A 17,415-nucleotide genomic window follows, 5' to 3' on the forward strand; every position below is an offset into this window, starting at 1 on the left:
TTGTCTGGATGTGTGTCTGAGTAAAATTTTTTGTGGTCTGCCTTGAAAATGACAAAGGCTGGCAGGTTGTCTTGGTCTCAAAGAGAAGCTGTCTCCTTCTCCAGCATGTGCGTGTTTTTTGTCAAAGAATGTGGGTCCCCGTACTTGCCTGCCTTGTGAATTACCTGAAATACACAGTCGATGGATAGTACCTGTCAGCACATTTCACTAGACAGCTCCAGAGGGGAAAAAAAGAGCTTAAATAATCATCTCTCTCCCCTGTGCATCAGGAAAGAGTGATAAAAAAATGGAGATAAAAGACTATTGAAGCCTTAGGACATTTCATATCTTTTCCCTGGGGCAAATGCAGGTCTCTTTCCTACAGTAAACACATTTCAAGCTGTTCAGTTTTAAATTTATTTAGTGACAATACTTCTGAGGCTTCCCTGGAGAGGTTATTTTGTAATTTAATAGACGCCACTGTTGGGGAATTTTTTTCTTGTTCTAATTTACTAAGCACTCAGTGGTTTTCATCTTTAAAGCACATTACAGACCTTAAATAATCTGCAGTTACTGAAAGGTAGCTGAGCCATCACCTCTCTCACCCTGAGCTTTTCTGTTAATAACTCTGCGTGAACTCCATTCAACATAATTCAAACATATATTTCTGCAGTTAAATCAGAATTTATAGTATGGTAAAATGGCAGGTCAGGGACAGATTTTTTTTTCATTCTCCTGTTTTCGTTTTAAGTGTGCAACTTGCTCATCATTTCATATGTATCCTAACATTTATCCCTAATAATGGGAATTTTTTGCCAGCTGCATCTCATTGTTTTCAGCTCTACCTCAAACAACAATTCTTCCTTCACCTGTTGAGGTGTGCTAAGTGTGCATGGATGATTTATCTGATGTCGCCTTGTCTTTGCAGGGCTTAGCTCCCTCTCCTGGTGCTATTATGCCTACCCTCCTTCTAGGCCATCTTCTCCACTGACATCAGACTCATCTGGCAGCTCCAAGGACCAGCTTGTGGTTATATGTGTTTTCTCTCTCCTCCCAGCAACAAAAGCTACTTCATTGCCCAAAGCCACCAGAGAAATTATGGCTGTCTCTTCTTTGTGCCACTCCATGTAGAACGACAACTCCACTGCAGCTCGGAACAACCTCCCTGTCTAAGTACCAGAGGAACTTATCAGAAGGACACAGGTGTTAGGAGATGACACTGGTGCCCAATAATGTCCATATGGAAGGAAAAGTGTACAAAGAATCTCTATTATGGTCTGTCAACAAATTGAGTGCCTTTAGTTAGCCTGTTGTCCAAAATGTCCTAGCGATGGCTTGGGGCTCTGTTAAATTGCCCTTAGTGAGCCTGTGTCCTTGAATCCTCACCCTGGCTGCTGGGCTGCTGGTGAGGAGGCTGAGGTCGGCATTGATCTGCCCAGCTTGTTGTCCTCTGAGAGCCCCTCTGCGTTCTTTGTGAACCTGGAGCCAGAGCCAATGTGCAGTTTAAAACATTGGTCAGAACTAAATGTTTCTGGTTGGAAATACAGGGAGGCTGCTTGTGAGGATCATGCGGTGGCCCTGTTTCACCCCTTTGTTGGCTTAAACAGAGCACCAGACAAAAAAATCTACTTCACTTGGCCCCTTGTGTTTGAGGGCATATATATTTGGACTAGATTTTGACACAGAGATATTATAAACCAGCTTTCAACAAGGACAGCAGCCCTCTCTCTTCAAGCAGCACTTGGAGGGCAGTGTGCTTTCAGGCAAGAATTGCGTGTGCCGTGCCAGTGTGAATTGCCCTACATTTCTGCTACCTTGCAATGTGTACACGGCTAAAAATAGCACTGGCCTTTTAACTGTCACATGAAACACCCAGCACTTACCTGATAGTAGGCAAACATGGGTACACAGAGCTTGGAAACTCAAGGAAGTGATCAAAAGAGTATTTGTCCGCTTTGTTCTCCTGGTAATTCCTCACGTGGATTGGGCTGTCATTTTAAATGTAGCAAGTGACTGTGTATTCAGCTTCCACCACTCCAGATGGCAAAGTTAACCTGTTTTGCATTTTATAATCTTGTATTTCAGGGCAGTGTCTAAAATGGTTGCCTTTTTAATAGTTAACTCCAGGACAGAGTTACATACTGACTCAAACTCAATAAAAGGCTTAAAGAAGTATTTGCTATAGGGCCTTGGATTTGTAATGTTCTAGTCTGCCTTCTCTTTTCACTTGTGTTAGCCTGCATAATGCAGAGCCATATGCTACCCTGACACATCTGGCAGAGCAGATCAGAGTTTAGTCTGATGTTAAATTCCAGGTCAATCAGAAAACACAGTTTCAGTCACTGTCATAGGTACATTCAAGTCAAAGTCTGAAAGAAAACCTCTCTGTATATTTGTATATTAGTAGCTGATATTTTCTGCTGAATGCCACATAATGAAATACTGCTCACCAGCTTACTGGCTGTAAAACTGGCATTTCAATTTTGGGATGATGATCTTGGATGAAGGCCTGTATCCTGCACAGTTTCACTGATAGCACATGCCTTCCATTGGCATCTCCTCTGGGAGGTTTGCACTCCGTTTCAGATTTGTCAGCAAGACTAATGCCAGCCCTCCTGAGTGTCATGAGTCTAGAGCCAGTATGTCCCCCCGACAAAATCCCTAAATCATGCTACAGTACCTGTTGTAAATAGAGGGACAGAAGCTGGTAGTGTGAATATCTGCCCTGGATGAAAGTGATGGTAGAGGACAGTTTTGTTGAAAAGTGGTAGAAATAAGTGGGACAGCTGAAGGTGCAAAAGCTGTACAGAGCTGAAATGCACAACTGGGTAGAGACCCTGTGGTATATGCAATATCAGGCATTTTAACATTGTATTCCCTGGTTTGGGGCTCTCAGAACTCCTACTTTCATACTTTGTCTTTCCAACTCTCAAAATATGTGCAACAAGACAACAAAGCCTTTTGGAGTGATTGGTTTACTTCCATTGTTTACATTAACAAGCCTAATGAAAGCAAAATTACTGTACACCAAAACTTGGGTTTTTTGGTGTTATTCTGATCTAGGGCAGGCAGAGTATTTCTAGGGATATAAATCAAGACACTGGAAGCAGCAGAAAATGTACAGGCAGGTGATCATTTGATTAAAATGCAAGGTATGTATAAAACATGGTCAACCATTCTGTTATCATTCAATCTGTGTGAATTGTATGATTAACGTAAACAGGATAGTTAGAGAGTTTTGAATTTCCATCAGAAGGTGCCAGAACCTTCAACCTTCCTGGAGCTTTGTGGTGCAGGGCTAGATGGAGGGCAGATGAAATTTTGCTGTCTTGAGTTGACTTTGAATATGCTTGCAGAATAGACAGTAGTAACAAACATCCCCCCAGGCTGTTTGGCCTGGCTATATCTCTTATTCTCTGGTACTGCATTACGGATGTTTTTAAGTATGTATTACTGAAGTATGCCTGCCCTGGGAAGAGCTGCTTTACTTTTTCTGTCCTTTAATTTCCTTCCCTTTGATTGGCACTACTGGGAGGTAATCAAAGGGTTGAAATGACCACTACTTGCATTGAGGTTAGCAGTATTTACAAGTGCTGTTATAACTAAATTATCTGACCATCCATCCCAAAAGACTAGAAAAGGCTTCTTTGAAGTCTCCCTGACACAGCAGCTGGGACTGCTGAACTTCACTGAAGGAAGCACTGCAAATGCTTGACTGGGTCATATCTGTTTATCATGTCTAGTTTATCCTTTCCTAAAATAAACATCCTACGCCAGTCAGTCTCCTTTCAAATAAAAGAGTGTCCTATGTCTCCAATTCCTCCTATCACCTCACCATGTGATCTAACCTTTGATCATAAAAACCAAAATGAGTTAACTTACATATGAATGGGATTAGTCAGTGTTCAAACATGGACCATACCAAAGCTTGAAAATCACAAAGACAGATGTTTAAAAGGCTCAGCACAAATGGCATCTAAATGGACACTTTTGCTAATAGGATGATAGCTAGTAAAGGATGAGAAGTAAAGTTTACATTTGCACAGCACAAAATTGAAATGTTCCCACGAATCTTTAGAACTTTGGTCCTCCACAACTGTGAATTGCCAGGTAATAGATCTCAGATTTAGTAAGAACCCTAAAAACAAGCCCAAAGAGCCTATTCCGTCTGAGGTACGTCAAGGTACAGAACCTTTCTGTAGTACACAGTAAAGTGGCTCATCAATATCCTACAGAATGAACCTTGTCCCTAGAGGACACTGCTCTGCCAGTGACTCTGGTCCTAATAGCTGATTGTCTTTGTGCCTTCTCTCTGGCCAGGGAATTGCCTAAAAAGGGTCTGGAGAAAGAAGGAAGGACCAAAAGCCCTAACACTTCTGGTACAAAGGTCCCCAAATTTCATGTGCTAAGTGAGCATAGCAGTAGAACAGCAGAGATGAAGAGTATTACCAATGTGTTATATGAGGCGTGCAACTTCCAGCATGCTGTAAATAATGTTGCTATTACATTTAGTAGTGCAGCTTAAATTTAAGAGTTAGATTTGCTGGGAAGGTCAGTTTAAATAATTTAGAATAAATATTCTAAATAGGGGAGTCATGAGAAAAGTATTTAGTAATTTTTTTAAAACTGCACAATATTTTCATATTTGTTGCTATGTTAATCCCTCATAAACAGGTTTTCATTAACATTATTTTTTATTGAATGCTTAGATTATTGCAAATGAAGGTCATAACAAAAGTTTTATACCAGATGAAACTGCAAAGCAGCCCTGCTAATTACTGCCAAAGCCTTACTGCACAGATGCCAAGGAAAACAGCTAGCAAGACTGCTGGAAAAATGCCCTCACAAGTGGACTTCAACATTGCATGTATGGGCATATATGGAATGTTTGGGGACTTCCCCATGGCTTGTGTGCAAGAAACTAGGAAGACGTTTGACAGAGATAAAAGAGTGACTTGGACCCACAGAGCACAAAGCTGCCAAGCTCCCAGTGGACCTGTTTAGGATGGAGCATTTGCATCTCCAGAAATTGATTGTCCTGTGCAGTGTAAACAGTTCTGTTTTCTTTCATTTCAAGACCTTTTTATTCCTTAGCTTTATTAATTATCAAATAACTCTTAATTAATTCTCTACAGCTTCTCCATGCTTCACCCAGGATTGGAGAAGAGGCCCATTCTTCATGAAGAAAATGCATTTCATTCCCTTATTACTGGGTGACCCGTGTCTGCGCATAATTGAGTTTTTTCAGCTAGACTGATCCACCACTTGTTCTGGATGTCACGGAGTTTCTGTTGGAGTTTGCTGCATGTAATGCGAAAGGCTGCTTTTCTTACGTGATAGGATGGCAGTGCAAGGTGTGCTTGGTGGGCGGTTCTCTTCTTCCTCAACAATTCCTGGATCTCTTGATTGTTCTTCTTGAGGGAGAACCCTAAGGTTTCTATAGAGGACTGCAGGATGCTGTTTTTAATATAGTGCCAGAATGTTACAGGAGAGGTATCTGTAGAATCTGTGGAATGGTTATCAAGCCTAGTTTGAAGATTAGCCTTGAAATTGTTTCTCACTGTGGCTGATTGGAGATTGTTAACTTGGAGTGTCCTCCTTGGGATACTGCCCCTTTTAGGTTTGAATTTAACACTGAGGTTAAGTTTACAGCGCAGCAGTTGATGGTCTGTTTGGCATTCTGCGCTGGGCATCACATGGGTGCAGTGGACATCGTGGACATCTCTCTGACGCACCAAGACATAATCGATGAGGTGCCAGTGTTTGGATCTGGAATGCATCCATGTTGTCTTCAGACTATTGTTCTGCTGAAAGATAGTGTTAGTGATGGCCCACACTAAGACCTTAAACCATCTTGTCCAGGAGCTGCTCTATGCTGATGATGCCGCCCTTGTGGCCCACACAGAAGCAGCTCTGCAGCATTTAACGTCCTGCTTTGCAGATGCTGCTGAGCTCTTTGGGTTGGAAGTCGGCTTAAAGAAGACAGAAGTTCTCTATCAACCTGCACCTCAGGAAGTCTTCCATCATCCCCATATCACCATTGGCCAATCAGAGCTCAAATCAGTCCAGCAGTTTAATTACCTAGGCAGCCTCATCTCCTTGGATGGTAAGATTGACAGAGAGATAGACAACAGGTTAGCAAAGGCATACAGTGCTTTCGGAAAGCTTCATAAAAGAGTTTGGCAAAATAAACACTTGAAGAAAAGTATGAAGATCAGTGTTTACAAAGCCATAGTGTTGTCTACTCTCTTATACGGATCTGAATCGTGGGTCATCTACCATCACCACCTGCGTCTCCTAGAACGCTTCCATCAACGCTGTCTCCGTACAATCCTAAACATCCACTGGTCAGATTATGTGACCAATACATCTGTTCTAGAACAAGCAGCAATCACAAGTATTGAGACCATGTTGCTGAGAACACAGCTGCGTTGGGCAGGGCACGTCTCAAGGATGAAGGACCACTATCTCCCTAAGATCTTACTTTATGGTGAACTTGCCACCGGCTGCCGCATGAGAGGAGCCCTGAAGAAAAGATACAAGGACTCCTTGAAACAACATCTCAGCCTTGGCCATATTGATCAACATAACTGGTCTACTCTGGCCTCCAATCGGGAGGTCTGGAGACACACCATCTATAACGCTGCTGATGCCTTTGAGAACGCACGCAGGATCACCCTCGAGGAGAAAAGACAACACAGAAGGAATCGTACCCTGCAGAATTTACCACCTAAGGAGTCTTTCTGCTGTGCCCTTTGCAACCAGACATGCCTGTCTCATATTGGCCTTTTTAGCCACCAGCGCACTTGTAGCAAATATGGGTAGAGACCTTTCCCAAATCTTCGTTCACGAAGCCAGACCATGATGATACTGGATGACCTGATACAGACAGATATAGAGAGCTATATGCCTTTTCTACAGGGAGAAATTAGAGACGCTTAAATAAACTATTAAAATCAGTTTCATTAGAGTAACACAACCCCCCCTGATGCATATAGACTAGTTACCACCTGGCTAATACTGATTTTTTGGATGTCAGTGACGGGATGAAACAGGTAGTTTCCTGTCTTGCGGCACTAGTGCGTGTATGAATTGATTCTTGTAAATTGCATTGAAAACAGAACCTGTAATACAAACATATTATTCATGTGCCTTTTGCTGTAAGAGTTAAAAACATGAAAAATTGCTGTGAGACCAAAGCTGAGGTACTTATAGAGCTTTTTAGCTTTTTAGGGGGAAAAAGGATGGGTTTATTGTTTTAATAGCTGTATCAACAGTAGAAAATTATGTGCCTAGTTTCCAGTTTGCACATGGAACAGGGGCAGTGCCGTGTTGGTAAATGGTTTAGAGCACAAGTCTTAGGAGTGGCTGAGGGAACTGGAGCTGTTTAGCCTGGAGAAAAGGAGGCTCAGGGGGGACCTTATCACTCTCTACAACTACCCGAAAGGAGGTTGTAGCCAGGTGGGAGTCAATCTCTTCTCCTAAGTAACAAGCGATAGGACAATAGGAAACTGCCTCAAATTGCAGCAGCAGAGGTTTTTCATTGGATATTGGGAAAAATCTCTTCACCAGAGGGGTTGTCAAGCACTGGAACAGGCTGTCCAGGGAAGTGGTGGAGTCATCATCCCTGGAGGTATTTAAAAACTGCGCAGATGTGGCACTGAGGGACATGGTTTAGTGGTGGACTTGGCAGTGCTGGGTTAATGGCTGGACTCGATCTTAAAGGTCTTCTCCAACCTTAAACATTTCTATGATTTGTGTAAGTTGGTTCTCAGCACTTGAACAGACTGAGACATTCCTGAGATTAACATTCAGTATTTAAAATAAATTTCATTTAGCTGGTGGTAGTGATCCATAACAAATGAATTTTCTCTGATGAAACAGGGGCATCTATGGGAGTTGTGAGGGAGCAAATGCAGTGATTTCCGTTTGGTGTGTGCAGTGCTTCCGTTTAAACTTGTTCTGGGAGCGTGAACCCATGGGAATCTGCTTTTGGTGCTTTTATGTATGAGCTATTCCACATTTCTAGCAGCGAGAGAGAGAAACATAGACTAGAAGTTCTTGGTGAAGGTAAAATATCATGGCCCTATCCAGGTACAAGTGCTTTTCCTTTTCTCTGTAAATCTCCTCCTGTATTGATAGCTGCTGGCTTTGGCAGGTAGGCTACTTGCTGACCTTGGACAGACATGTGATAACAGGGAAGTTAAATGGCCTGCCTGCAGTCAGAAAGTAGTGTGTCTCATTCCCAGAAAGTTCCTGCTCTTCAGCCTCAAGACTGTTTTTCAAAGGCAGTTGCCTTCCTGCCTTGGCAAGAGATATTCCTACTTTGATATTTACAGTCCAGAAAAAGGGTTTTTCAATCTGTGTTTAGACTGCTAGACTCTGCCAATGCTTTCTAATGGCTCTATGACTGGTATTGAGGAAAATCAAAGTTGTTATCACTAGGCTGAACGGCACTGTATTGGAATCCTCAGTCTCCATGGAAAATTTTCAGTCACACGTATCTAGAAAAAATGGAAAACCATTGTCTTGAGATAGTAATGTCTAAGACCTGGAATAATATTTCTTATGGGTAAAACTCTGCAGAGTGAATGTATCTCCCAGCTACCTTGTAATGCCACATGAGGTTCAGTGCTAGACTCTCATTTTTATAAATATTGACTCCTTCAATATTAGATATTTCAATCTTTATAATGTAATATTATTAATATTTTTAATAATGACTATTAGATATAATCCAATATTACAATCATATAGTTATTCGAAATGCAATATCCCAGTGACAGATTAGGTTTTACATTCTCAGGGATGTAAATTTACTATGTCTTAGTATTGTAGTGCTGCAAATTTACTCTCCAAAGCAAACAGCTTTTTGTGTATTTCTGAAGTATGATCAGCAGTCTTTAGCCTTTCTATTAAATTTGGAGGTTTAAAATTTTTGGAGTTCCTAGTCTGGGGAGTTTAAATAGACCAGGATCCTTAGGAAATAAATCTCTGGGTACCCTCACAGACAATGAGGTAAAGTTGGGTAATGCTCATTTCTTTTGTTAAAATGGAAATGTGCCAAGAGGGCAGTGATTAATTATTTTACCCCAAACACTGTGTTCAAGTTTCTTTCATTCAGTTGTGTAATAAAACTTCCTCCTCCTATGAAGCAACACTAGCTTGACATCCAGGAAAAGTAGACAGAGTAGTCAGTGAATGCAGTAAATGGCTCAATTAACATCAACACTTTGAAAATATTTCTTAAAGTCTGGTAAAATTGTTTGCTTTATGAATTGGTTTTTAAAAGTTGCCTCTGTCAGTAGGGATCAGCGTAAGAAGATGACTACAGACTGGCTTGAACCACAGAATCTGAAACAGGAACATAGCTGCAAAAGTTTTGGTTGTTTATATTTAGGGCTCCACATCATCCAGTTGTAGCAAGGGAGGGCAGACACCTGTTTGGATTTCCTGCCAGATTTCCTTAAATGTGAGAACAATTTTAGCTCTGGGGGTTTGATTTGGGCCCATTTGCAGTTACAGGAGTATACAGCTGTGGAAGAGCAGTGACAGAAAGGCCAGGGTTACGTGGAGGAGTAATTATTCACAGCTACACTGCAGGAATAGACAGGATGTTGGTTAGATTGCTTATCAGCTGTATTCCCACAGTCCAAGCTCTGCTGTGTTTCCATTGAGGATCTAACACGCTTTCTGTTAAAGTAAAGCTGTTCATGGTGTAGGAGGGTATGTTTAAAGAGAGAAGAGCTTACTGGGCTTTTCTCATAATTAAAGCACAGTCACTCTCCACTTATTGCTATTCCTAATACTCACACTGAAAGCAGACTTGAGCACACTAGCCTGCTTTTGAACCAGTGCTTATTACAAGAGGCTATGTCTGTCTTATTGCTCTCACTGGAAGTCTTTCAATGTCATAGCCTTGGTGGAAAGACTTATGGCCAGGTCTGGACTGCTACATGCACTGATGTGGCTACCTGTGAGGTACCTGGCAATCTACACCTGAGTGAAGCATTTGCTGCTCTCCATGGACCAATGCTCCTCATGACACCTCCTTCACAGGTATCCTATAGGGATTCTAAGCAGAGATGTCTGTAGCAGATTCTGTCCCTGGCAGCCCATCCTATCCCTTCTGATTATCCCTACTGCTACTTGCCCCGTAACTGCTCAACAGCCTTAGTTCACAGGTGCTGAGATAATTGGCACTGATTTAAACTGTTAAGCTGTAAAATGAAATTATGTATACCAGGAGCTGTCTCAGAAAGTGCGAAGATGTCTAGGCAGCTGTGGGGCTGGAATATTTGCTGTCCACCCTGCAGCAGCTGAACTATGCAGCAGAATGGGAACATCCAAGAAAGGAATGAAGCAGATAACTGGGACAGAGATAGGTTTCAATCTCCCCATTTGAAGAGAAGGTTAGCAATACCAGCAGGAATTTTAGAGGTACAAAGCCCTGTATTAAAACCAGATGTCACTATAGAACATCACGCATAAACAGCATATAGGCTGGGACTAAGAAAAAAGATAGTGGTGAAGCCATTAGCAGACGTAAGTTTAAACTGAGTCTTCAGTTTTTCATTTGTAGCCTTCCAAGGTTCTGATACACAATATTTTTCTCTTTGTTTAAAATGGGCTTTGTTCCCATATTGGCTCAGTGTATGCGTGCACACAGAACTTCAATAGGCATGGAGGAGTCACAGAAAGGCAGTAGGGAGGGATGCACAGGTGAGACTCACGCTCTTATTAATGATGTTTTTTCTACAATACAATTCTAGCAATAAAGGTGATGGTTATCCCTCTTCTGTTGCCCTGCATAACAGGTTCTGGGGTGTATAGAACAGACAATGGTTGTCCGGGGAAACTGGGTACAGCTCATCCACAACCTAGATTACTGCTCTGGATACTGCATATACTCCTGTGTGGCATCATATCTTGGTATTCCTGTGCTGGCTGCACATCGCCTGGGCTTTTCTTTATTTTCCCACATACCGCCTACCAGAGAATAGGCCATACACATCAGAAAGTGACGTGAGAAATGGTGCCACCTCTTCCTTCAAATATTAAGAATAGCCAACCAAGTGAAATACCTTCAAGTAGGATGTAATTGCTCCCTTCTCACCATGCATGCTCTGGCATGTGGTACCAGGAGAGATTGGGAATAGGGGGGTGGACAGTGGGTGTCTCTGTATCTATGTCATTCAACTCAGATGATGAGAGACAGAAGGCAGAGAGGGTTGCCTGTGTCTGTGATGTGTCGAGGAAAACATAGGTCTGATTATAGATCTTCCCATCAAAAACACTGCTCTGATTTCCCAGGAGCTTCCTGGGAAATCCAGGCTTCCTGCCTTAACATCCCCACTGCATCAGGAAGCAGTCTCCTACACTACCCTGTGAAATGACTCCTGTTCTTAATTTAATGTCCCCAGCAACTTCTATAGCAGCAGTGGTAGTTCAAATGGGAAGATTCATATGTAAAGTTCTCCAGTGCTCTCTCTACCCAGGTATCTGCCCTGCTGGTACTCGAGATGTGAAATAAACACACGGAGGAAATTTTTAGGGAGTCTTTGTTACTGTCTCTGTTATGTAACACCACTGAGACTTAGTCAGGTCGTCCAGAAGTAAAATGTGTCTCTTTGCAGCTCATGAACATGTAATAATGAAGAGGTGCCAAAGCAGACAATTGTTGGGCCTGGCTTTGGAGGGGATTTTTTAGAAAAATCTATTAACAATCTATTTTTGGAGGCAAAAGGCATTGTGAACCTACTTTAATATATATTTTATTTTGGAAGTCATCTTGCTGTAGTAGACACCAAAGTCAGAGGTCTTTTCTGGCTTCCTCCAGATGTTGAAATTGAGAGAAAATATGTATGTTTCAGAACTGCCAGATGAAAAGCTGGAAACCGAGCATTTTTAACAATCTTCTCCCCAGTTAAAGCTGAATATTCTGCTTTGGCTCCGTTTTGTTGTACTTCACTCTTCAAGAAGCAAACTGCGTAATTACTCCAATATATTTTTTGTTTAAGGTAAGGAAGACATGGGATGTGGCTGAGTAGTCATAACACAAGCTTAGTGAAGTGGGTATGTGTATTCTTTCTGTGCCTTATCCTTCACTATACTAAGACCATATCAGATATTTGCAGCAACATAAACCTAAGCAACTGTATATGGGCATGAGATGTACATATTGGTACTTCTGTGAAGCTAACATTGCCATGAATTATAGAATAAAATCACATAATCATTTAGATTTGAAAAGACCTTTAAGATCATTGAATCCAACCAGTAACCTAACCCTGCCAAGTCCACCACTAAACCATGTCCATAGGTACCACATCTACACATCTTTTAAATACTTCCAGGGATGGTGATTCCACCACTTCCCTGGAAAGCCAGTTCCAATGCTTGACAACCCTTTTGATGAAGAAACTTTTCCTAATATCCAATCTAAACCTCCCCTGGCACAACTCAAGGCCATTGAGGGCAATCACTGCCCTGGACCTGTCAAGCTAACAGGCCTGTAGTTCCCTGGATCCCCTTCCGGCCATTCTTGTAGACGGGCATCAGGTTTTCTAACTTCCAGTCAACTGTGACCTCCCTGGTTAACCAGAACTACTGGTAAATGATGGAGAGTGGCTCAGTGAGCACTTTCACCAACTTCCCCATCTTTCATGGATCCCCTCTGGCCCCAAAGACTTGTGTGTGCCTAAGTAGTGTAGCAGGTTGCTGACATTTCCCCTTGGATTATGTGGTCTTCATTCTGTTCCTTGTCTCTGTCTTCTGGCTCAGGGGGCTAGGTACCCAGAGAATAACCAGTCTTACTTTTAAAGACTGGGGCAAAGAAGGCAAGAAGTACCTTTTCCTCATCCTTTATCACTATGTTTCCCCCTGTATTTAATAAAGGATGGATGTTCTTCTTAGCTCTCCTGTTGTTGGTACTGTTTTTATAGAAACATTTTTATTGTCTTGTATGGCAGCAACCACATTAAGCTCTAGCTGGGCTTCGGCCCTTCTAAATTTCTCCCTGCATAACCTCACAACATCCTCGTAGCCCTTTTGAGTTGCCCTCCCCTTCTTCTAAAGGTCATAAACTCTCTTTTTTGAACAAGGGCTAGTGATCTTGAGACTGCTCCCAGCTGCTTACAGAATATTTCATCTGCCTCTTCATCCTGTTTGAGGGGACTATAACAGACTCCCACCAGGATATATGCTTTGTTGGCCTTCCACCTGATTATGACCCATAAACATTCAACCCTGTTGTCACCATCACCAAGCTCTAGATAGTTGAGACACTCCCTAATCTACAGGGCCACCTGTCCTTCCTTGCCTATTCCTTCTGAAGAGTTTATAGCTACCCATTGCAGCACTCCAGCTGTACAAGTCATCCCACCACGTTTTCATGATAGCAACAATATCATAGTTTTCCTGCTGCACAGTGCACAGAAGGTCTACCTTTTCCTACTTACCTTCTAGGTGGCAAAGTGATCTCGGACATCAACTGGCCACCGCTGACTTGCTTTCAAGATGCTTGCCTTAATTTTCTGGTTTTGTATTCATATTCAATGCCAATATGTCTTTTATTCATTCACTATGTACACAAGTGCCTGTAAACAGCTTTAGCATTTTTCCCATGTCTGGAGAATTTGCTCCTACTCTATTATAGAAAAAGCCCCCACTTTTCATCAGTGGTAATTGTCAGGTTTCCACTGTGAGGTCGTTTTGATGTTTCAATTCTTTTCTTGCTAAAGGAAAATATTCGCTTGTTTATTATAAACTGTAAAGTCAAGGTTTTACTGTTCCCAGAAATAAATTACTCATTATCAATGCAATTCTTTTTTTCCAAAGCCTGAGGAAAACCACTTGTAATGGAAATTAGCAATGGCTATTACTGAAGAGGGGAACAAAACATTTCCTTTTTATTATCTGTCCTATTAAAGGTTACCAAAAAATGTCAGGTGTCAAAGTAGAAAAAGTAGATGAAAATCAAGTCATGTTTTAATCTTATTTATTTTCTACTAATGATGAACCAGAAGAGACCTTAATTATGCAGTTGCATGACTTAAATAGTCTTGCTATTGTAAACAATTACATTTGCAACATGCCTTTAAAGTGTTAGTGGACTTGTGGAGCTGATTCTAAAATAATTTTCTCATTTAATCATCCCATACAGAGGAAGTGATATATCTCTGTTTGAAAATGTGAAATTAATTTCCCAAGTAGTGGCAACACCACTTTTTTGAGTTTAAGGTGTTGTGTGCTTCAAAGACTGTTTATGTCTGTCCTCACATTTTATTCAATTGGGAAAACAAAAGAAGGTTTTCATATGTTACCAAAAATGGAGTATGTACCCCCAACACACTTACCCAAAGAACATTGAGTTTTCAACAAAGTGACATTTTGAAGGCGGGACACTTCACCAGTCCCTGGGTTGCATTCACAATATAGTCATTTCCATCACAGTAATTAGGGAAAACAGATATGACTTTATATTATTTTATTTTGAGGATGGCAGAACTGTGATGTGTTGCTTCAATACTGTCTCACTAGGAACCTTCTGTCTTTAGTGTATTGCAGAGAGGATGGAAGTGCTAATGCTGGCAAATTTAAGCATATGTTTTGCTTCCAATTTTAGCTCTCTCCCAACACTGCTGAATATTTATCCATTTCTTTCTTTATAGCTTAAAATTACAGCAATTGTTTAGCAATTATTGAATTGTATTTCCCTTTTTGCTCAGAAATGTTCTGCCATTTAATCTGTCTATTGTACAAAAAGGTCTTGGAATGCCAAGTATAAGGTGGAACTCAAAAATATAATGTGTAATAAATCTTAAAGTGCATAAGAAGCCATAGGATTTCACCAGAAATACAGTGGTATACAGTGGGAGGCTCATCTTCTCAGCTGCTTCTCACATTGTATTTTCTGTTTTTGTTAAAGAAGAAAAAAATTCTTTTCAAAAAATGTGCTTTCAGAAGTGTCCCTTGTTGGTTGTACTCATAGGGAACCAAAAGATGCACCCTTTTGCAAGTGTCCTTTATTTGGTTTTCTGATGGTGGCAACACCTTGGACTTCTAGTGGATTCAGAACTGTGCTTTAGTCTCCATTTTCTAGCATGTCAAAAAGATGGGCGGAAGTGCTGGATCAGAATGAAACTCTCCAATTTCTGTTTTATTACAGTAAACAGTGCTAGGGAGAGGTCATATAGAATCATAGAATAGTTTGGGTTGGAAGGGACATTTAAAGGTCATCTAGTCCAACCCCCCGCAATTAGCACAGACATCTTCAACTAGATCAGGTAGTCCTCAATTCAGTGAGAAGAATGGATGCAATATTGTTCCGAGTGGTTTTCTTCCATGTGATATTTTTCCTCACTGTACTAAGTGCCTGCAGGTAAAAGAAGGTGACAGCATTGCGGGGAATGCCAGTGAGATTAAAAGGCCACCACATTCCTGCTGTCATGAGGATGGTACTTTGTCACCATATTTGCTATCATGAGTAAAGTACTTCCTTGTTCTGTCCCTATTCACTTATTCAACCCATTGAACAAACCAGTGTGAGAGGCTGCACATCAGTATTCAAGGCACACCATGATGTGAGGAATCTGTAAGGGGGGCTTGATTTTAAATGGGATTGAACTTGCTGAGTATCTAGTTCTCATAGAGCCCCTTTTGTCAAGGGATCTCAAAGGATTTCACAAAATTAATGACATTTAGCTGGTGATAAATGTCTGGTGAAAGAAAAGTGAACAATTAGCCATCGGCAGAGCCAAAAATAGGTTCTGCTCTTGCTTTTTCCACCAGGCAGCACTGCCTCTCACAAACACCCTACGCACCGTGTCTTGTCTCGCTGGGAGCTGTGGCAAGGAGCCTGTTGCATCAAGGAGTGGGGCAGCAGGTGCTTTCCCAGGACTGCTGGCTGTGTGCCTGTGCCAGCCCCTCACCCTGCTGGACTCTGCAGGTCTCCCGAAACTTCCCACAGGCTTCCTGCATACCCCAGCCACCATCTCTGAGTTCCACATTATTAGCGGGATTGTGTTCAGGGCTGTGGGAGGCAGCGTTTCTTTTCCAAGAGAGGGTGATGGATTTGCAGTGGGGGACCCATGGCAGTTGGTGCTTGGCAAGTGCTGTGTGAGGCCCTGGGCTCAGGGAAGCTATTAATAGTCTCTGTTGAGAAGCTTATATTGCCTCAATAACATGGATCATTAATTTTGCTTTTTAATCATTAAGAAAATACCTTTGTTTGATGGAATCTTTGGGACAAAGTCAGAAGTCAGAAACTTTTCTGCTCTTCTTACTCATGTAGCATTAGCTATTAAATAAGTCACTAAGCTTTAAACTAACCTCTTTTTCATAATTTAAAGTGATGGAATGATTCTATTGGTATGTATACAAATTAGTATGCTGCTAAGTCATTATTTCGAGTTGTCTTGATTTCTGAGCACCCTGCGTTTGTAGATGAGAAACCTGGAGCAATAAAACATAATGCAAGCAAATAAAAGGAAGTGTTATAGGGATTTACCCAAGGAATTTATCCTGTCTAAATACCAGTTCCTAATGAAATTATGAGGAAGTAAATGGAATTTATTTCTGCTGCTAATGTGCATTATTGTCTTCCTTTTAAAAATGTTCACTACAATATTAAGATGTCTTCTCCCGAAATTCCCTCTCTCTCTCTTAAGGTCAATACACAGTCTGCAGTTCTCTGCTCAGTGCTGCTTTCACTTTGTTTCCTCTCTTAAAAATCAAACCGTGAAATAAGCAGCTTCTAGGGCAAGCTGTGATTCAGAAAGGATATAAGCAATGCACCATGCATAAAAAAATTCAGTGGCCTATGGATGGGTTAAAAATAGGAGATGCATCTCTCTGGCTGTTTTCCTACCACCACCCCATGCAATGAAGGACATAAATAGGCATTGGTGGATAACCTACATCCTTGGTCTTAGATGCAGGTGGTTGTACAATAGCAGGATTTACAGCTCTTCCCAAAGGTCTGCAGCAGTAACTGTGGTGCTGGAGCCCAGGCAGATGAACCAGAGCAACAAGGGCTTGTGCCACAGTCTCCCCAAGCCAACTACTGCCAACAGGGCTCTGTGGAAAAAAAATGACTGTGCTTACTTTTGTGGCTGTTGCAAATGATAATTACTGCATCCAAAGATGCACAAATAGCAGCTGCCTATTCCCAGGGTCAGATGTCGCTCTGAGCAGATATGCCTCTCTGGACACCCTCACTGCTCCCCAGTACATTACAAGTACCTTTTTCATGCCCTTGTTCCCCGTTAGGCTGACAAGACCTGCTCTACCACTGTCTGCTTCTCACCTGGATCCCATCCTGTTCCACTTGCAGAAGTCTTCCTTGTGCCAGAGTAAAAAACGTCTTTCTTGCGTCTTGAGCGCTGCACAGCTTTCTGGAAAGAAATCATCCTGCGTTGGGGTAACTGAGGTTAT

This window comes from Pseudopipra pipra, chromosome 2 (assembly GCF_036250125.1).
Source record: "Pseudopipra pipra isolate bDixPip1 chromosome 2, bDixPip1.hap1, whole genome shotgun sequence".
Lineage (NCBI taxonomy): Eukaryota > Metazoa > Chordata > Aves > Passeriformes > Pipridae > Pseudopipra > Pseudopipra pipra.